Source organism: Carassius gibelio, chromosome A22 (genome assembly GCF_023724105.1).
Source record: "Carassius gibelio isolate Cgi1373 ecotype wild population from Czech Republic chromosome A22, carGib1.2-hapl.c, whole genome shotgun sequence".
Taxonomy (NCBI): domain Eukaryota; kingdom Metazoa; phylum Chordata; class Actinopteri; order Cypriniformes; family Cyprinidae; genus Carassius; species Carassius gibelio.
In genome coordinates, this window is record NC_068392.1 from 6,846,694 (window position 1) to 6,853,284 (window position 6,591).

Genomic DNA, 6,591 nt, shown 5'->3' on the forward strand with positions numbered 1-6,591 from the left:
AAACCGTGTTTTTAGCTTGTCCTGAATCATTAGGGTGCACCTATAATAAGTGTTTATATTCTGACTATTTTAGATTGCTTTGGGGATACCGCGGCGGAGTAACCCAGTACCGTTGTGATTCTTCATAGACATAAACAGAGAGAAGTAGTTCCGGCTACGATGTTCTTCCGCAAGACGCAAGCAGCTCTGTTTATTATCCGCTAGAGCGTCAAAAGATTGCTCTTGTTGTTGTCTCTGTGTACTAAAACAAATTCCTTGTATGTGCAAAAATATATGGCAACAAAGCTCTTTCTGACTTCTGACTAATGCCAAAGATTGTTTCCCAGGTGTGAAAAATGAACCAATGCAATCCAATTGTAAAAAAAAAAAAAAAAAACTGGCCTGTGTGTGTGTGTGTGTGTGTGTAAGAGAAACAGCATCTCAAATTACCATCATCTTCCTGTGATGGAAAGCTGAACCTGGATGCAGGAGTCTCAGGAGAATAACAAGAGAGTTAGGAATTAGTCCTGAACGATTGCGTGTCATGAACACATCAAAACAAGTTTTAACAGCGTTATAAACACACAGACGTCTATGTGTTTTCGATCTGTATATGGTTATGACTCGGCTGTGGACAAACTACTTGTGTAACAGGGTTGAATGGACTGATCTTTACCTCCTGCTACGCCACAGAAACATCTCAGGTGTCTTGGGCATCACAGCTTTGCTTCAAATATGATGAATTAGAATCTTACACTTGAATTACAATAAAAAACAAATTCAAAGACGATCACAATCTGCAACCGGAAAGCAAAGCTTACAAATGGAGAAAAAAATCCAAACTTTAGTTTATATTATTTCCATTCATCATCGGTTTGCCAATTTCCAGACCCTTCCTGATCCACAACCAGTTTTCCACACACTTAAAGGAACACTCCACCGTTTTTTGAAATAGGGCTTATTCACATTATTTCCTACATTTAGATAGGTGGGCAAATGCATTTTTGTGTCAGTGCATGCATTGTTTTAGTTTGACTGGGTCGGCGTTAGCTTAGCTTAGCACAATGAATGGAATCCTTTGTTGCCAGCTAGCATGGCCTGAGTAAAAGTGATCAAAAAAATAAAAAAACCCACCTAATTACTTCTTGTGGACTGCGTATTCACAACGAGTACAAATAGCGATCCAGATTAACACTAGGCGATTTCCTAGGCAGATATTGACTTGGGACTATATTATGGGGAAGCACAGGCGAAGCACTGCTACTTCGGCGCAGAGATATCACGCAACACATGAAATCCCACGATTTCCGTCAACATACCGGCGTGAATAGTAGCGGCCTGCCTGGCTATTTTCCTTACAGTACACGAATGACGATGAACATGGCTGGTTTTGAGAGAGACGAAGAGGGTGACTTCTCAGACAGTCAAGAACCAGAACCATACCTATTTGAACCAGAGTTTACAGAAGACGAGCTGCGTGCTTTGGAAATAGAACGACAGTAGGAGACTGCGGTCAAGCCAGCCGCACTTCAGAAAAACACCGTCAAGCCAGCCGCGAGTGAAATTTATATGCGCGTGTATTAGTTGCGATCGCTCAACAGCCTGAGGACGTGAGGATGAGAGCCAACATGAACTGGTGGTGTGAATGTGGGGGAATATGCCAATCTATGCCGACGGAAATAGAGTGTCTTTGCTGTAGAGAGTGGGACATGTTTTTGCCATTGATGACCAGGCTCAACACGTCAGATCAAGATTAGCGTGCCCGAAGTTGTGTCACATCTACAGAGGATTTCACGGCGCTGATCCATTCTGCAGTAACGTTACTCGATTTTTTTTTTCCGGTGTGACAAAGTGAACTGGAAAAAACGCCCCACGCCGAATGGACCAAATGGACAGCTGTCCACAGAGTAAGTGTTTAATCATGACGCATGTATAGATCGACCCATATTATACCTGTATTCACATAGAGTTGATGTTTTCATGTGTTGCGTGATATCTCTGCGCCGAAGTAGCAGTGCTTTCTTCTGTGCTTCCCCATAATATAGTACCAAGTCAATATCTGCCTAGGAAATCGCCTAGTGTTAATCTGGATCGCTATTTGTACTCGTTGTGAATACGCAGGCCACAAGAAGTAATTAGGTGGGTTTTTTTTTTTTTTTTGATCACTTTTACTCAGGCCATGCTAGCTGGCAACAAAGGATTCCATTCATTGTGCTAAGCTAAGCTAACGCCGACCCAGTCAAACTAAAACAATGCATGCACTGACACAAAAATGCATTTGCCCACCTATCTAAATGTAGGAAATAATGTGAATAAGCCCTATTTCAAAAAACGGTGGAGTGTTCCTTTAACCATCCAAAGCCATCACCAAACTGCTCTCAGATCAGAAACAACTCCATCAGCGAGTCGATCCAACCATCAGCCACCACAGAAATAACAACAGTGGGGTTTTCCTGCTGTATCTCCTTGATAGAGATCCAGCACTCATGACACTGGAAACACAAAAAAATCCATCATTCCCAGCACATCCATCATGTTCAGAGAGCTGGCTGAAACAGACACCGCCGATTAGGATTGGACAGCCCTGCCCTTTCCTGCCCCTTCTCACTTCCCCATCCCTCCAGCGTGTGAAGAGAGGTTGCCAAGCATCTGGGGAGCTGAGCTGGAGGTGAACCTCCGAGGTCACACAGAGACACGGATACCACCAATTAAAGAGGCGAAAGATCCCGCTCTGTCAAAGCAGTGCCACAGGAACATCGATTCTCAACCACAACCTCGCAACTGAGGCACATTTAACTAGATTCTTGAACTGTATCAATGACGCATAATCTAATATATCAAATTAATATTCAAATGAATTTTTTATATAAAAAAACATTTCATTTTAATTGTCTGTACTATGTGTATGTAATGTACAAAAACAAAAAAACAAATGTCTAATAAATATAGACCAGCATTTAATTTTTGACATTTTTAAACATTAGTAAACTATTTGTTTATTCGTTAAATGTACAAAAGCCATAAATAAAACAATTAAAAAAACAAATATCATGCTGACTGAAGCTTGTTCAGGCAAATCAAGGATATTAAATAATTTAATTTAATAAAAATAAAATGTATAATAAAAAATACATTTTTTAACTGTTATTTTAATGTATATATGTGTGTGTGAATGTGATTAATTTATAAATTAATATTAATTGAAACAAAAATGTAATGTATATTTTTATAAATTTTTTCATATTACAACAATTTTATATTTTTTCAAATTAAAAATACAATTTAATTTATTAAATTACTATATATGTGTGTGTGTGTGTGTGTGTAAAATGTTATATATTAGATTATCTTCTGATTGATTGTATATGAATCATTTTCAAACAAGTAATGGATATTATTAAAATAAAATATAGATTAATTGATAAACTAAGGAAATCCCAAAATAAGAACTGAATTTGTATATTATGATCTTAATAAAGAGTAAAATAAGCTATTTCAATATTACATTAAAAATATTTATATAAAATATTTTAAAAATATAAAAATATGACTCATACACTTAGGATACATAAAATGCTAGCTATGAATGTGTAGAAAATGTAAATGACTTTCTAAAGAAAAAAAGTAAAAAAATTGCTTCTACTTTACCTAAAAAAATAAAATAAAAAAAAATCTGCAGAACCAAAATCATCAGAACTCAAGAAAAACCCATGCAACAAAACGTTTGCATACTAAGTACAGTAAGTGTACACTGTATGTTTACTCTGCAGAAATATCAAGACTAGAATAGTAGCCAGGCATAACTTCCAGCTTTCCTAGTTGTCCTCTATCCTGCAGTTCTCCTCAAGAGGAACACAGATTGGTCGCTCAGCGGTCACATCAGTCAGTGCATTGATGCAGCAGCGCTGTGATGTTCACGCATGAGTTATTAATACTGCAGACAGCCAGGAATAGAACAGCCCTCCTTACACAACCTCAACACTCACACACAGCTGACATCTACAGAGAGAGGGTCTGTTAACGTCAAAAACACTCACTTTCATCTCGTCACATTATATGTTCATTAATCTGCAATTCTGCCACTTGCTTAGTTCCAGGGTTCAATACATGTTACAGATGTTTCATAAACATAACTTCCGACATAGACATTCGATTTTATAAGACTTCAAAAACATGCTACAGACTGCCACCTTGTGGTCACAAACCTTGCTCATTTTTGGCAACAAGATTATGCGTTTAAATATGAATAATATTTTTTATAATAACACATATATTATAACAGTTAAATTAACATTAAATGATAGCAGCCTATAAATAGAGTATGTATTAACATTAAATACTTGTAAGATTGAGTTGAAATACATATTTAAAAACAAACTGGTGCAAAAATGAAAAATAAAAAATAAATCACCACAATGAAAACATTATAATAGAAAGTAAAATGAATACTACCTGATTATGACCAATAAAAAAAAAAAAACATTCTTTTTCCTTTTGCATTTTAACTTCTTTGTTTTACATTTTTGAGTATGTATTAAGATGAAACACTTGCATAATTAAAAGCAAATCTGTGCAAAATATAAACTTCAATAGCATTATCAAAGTAAAAGAAGCTTTACATTCATCAACAGATTTTCATTAAAATGTAAATATGAATGTTTTAATTGTACTTTTATGATTATACAATATATTACAACAATAATCTACTTTTTATTAATAATACTTTATTACAAGCAAACCTGTGCAAAAATATGAAAGTATAGTAAAATTAAAACAAATACTATATGATTATGACCTATAAATAAAATAATAAACATTCTTCTTCACTTTGCACAACTTTTTTCAAGATGATAAAAATATGATGAATAAATATTGCGCAATTACAAGGCTTTATAATAGTAAAAATATTATTAAATCATAATTTACATTAAAAAAAACTAACGTTTTAAATAAACATTAGTATAATTTTCTGATTTAAATGTAAACAAATTAACATTTTTTGAATTATAATACAATTTAATAATTTTTAACTTGTTTTTGCATGTGTAACAACATGCAATACTTTTAATATCCAGTTGAAATATCTAGATATTTAAAAGAAAATCTTTGAGGAATGAAAAAGGAGAGAGAAAAAAACCCCATCACCTTTCTGTTCTGCATACTGGATGGTTCATCAACCTTCAGCGTTTGAACTAAAGTCTCAGGAGAGATTTTAGTTCCAGCAAAAACTCCAGTGGGAAAACTGAACGCCTGCAGGGAAAACACATGAAGCTGAATGAAGAATGATCTCATTTAGAGCAAGTAATCCGAGGAGAAATGACACTGGTAATGCCACATGAATAACAATCCAAACAAACGTCTATACCTTTGAATTATTGTTTATACTGCTGTCAGAGGTGTTGAGTTTGGTCTCTTTTGAATCTGTTTTAATGAGCTGATTGAGCTTGATCTGTATCTTCTCCAGATTTCCCAGCATGGGTTTGTTTGGGGCTCATTTTCTAGCTTTACAGCGCCGTGGTGGAGCTTCTGTCGGGCCCGTTTAATTTATATTGATAAGATCTTTGTATTTACCGCGCGTGCATTCAGAATAAGTCCCGCACGTGTTAAAATTGACCATTTGTTTGGTGTTGCAGCTAATATTGTCCGAGTGGAAATGAAACGCAAGATGAGTTAACGTTAGGAAAAAAAAAAACTCGTTTACATAAATAAAAAATGTTACATTTTACAGTCAACTGTATACCTTAAATAAACTAAAAAATTGTTACATGAAAACAAAACAGATAAAAAAAAAAACGTGACTTTTATTCGAACGTGATAACTTTCCAATAAATGTACGTTTTCCTGCTGTTAAAGTACACGCATTGACTTTTAAATGTACATTATAGACTTCAGCTTGTTAGCAGTTGGGGTCAACCAACCTGACTAGCAAAGAAGCAACTCAAAACCCTCCTAAACCAGCAAAACAGACCAACCTGTCAATCTTTAGGCCTTTTTACAACACTGAGGTAAAGGTTTTGGAATAAAAAGGCTAGTGTTATATATTTTGTCCAGCTGATTACTAACAATATCTCTAATGTTTTCAACTACTTGTAAATCATGAGAAAAATCCCATTCTTAAGAGTGACACGGGGCACTGCCAATAACGTTAGTTACACTGTTACCACCTTTACTGACGTAGAAACCACATGACAACAGTAGCTTCGTGACAAACTTCAACTAGAAAGAGATGCCAATCTCGCTTGTGTTTTACTCGACAGGTGAGTTGTTTTGATTCGTATCTTTACAGAAAACGTATGCTATTATAACGATCAACAAGATTAGTATTATGGGGCATACATGCCAAACGTGGGGCATCGCGTCTCTAGACCCATGCGAGGATGGGTCTGATCCATCGTCTGATCGTGTCCTTGCATTGACTTTGTATGTAATCTACTCGCGCACATCGCTGAACTCACGTTAAATCCATGATTTATCTTTCCATCTGATTGTTGGCCGTCAGCGGTTGGGTAGAAGACAACAAATCCCATCATTCCACGCTCCTTCTTAAGCCCCTTTCCCACTGCCATTCCGGCAAATACACAGGTAAAGTGTTCCTACAATTGTTCCCGGGTC

The 6,591-nt window shown here is 35.8% G+C and overlaps 1 protein-coding gene across 1 annotated transcript in view; it reads right to left on the reverse strand.

Moving 5' to 3' along the window:
• LOC127942587 (double-stranded RNA-specific editase 1-like) overlaps window positions 1-5,609 on the reverse strand; it is a 30,311-nt gene extending 24,702 nt beyond the window's left edge. The window contains exons 1-2 of the mRNA XM_052538408.1: window positions 5,345-5,609; window positions 5,125-5,229 (exon numbers count right to left, since the gene is read on the reverse strand). The gene's annotated coding sequence lies outside the window, so the exon portion shown is untranslated. The remainder of the gene's footprint in view (window positions 1-5,124; window positions 5,230-5,344) is intronic.
• Between the last annotated feature and the right edge of the window lie 982 nt (window positions 5,610-6,591).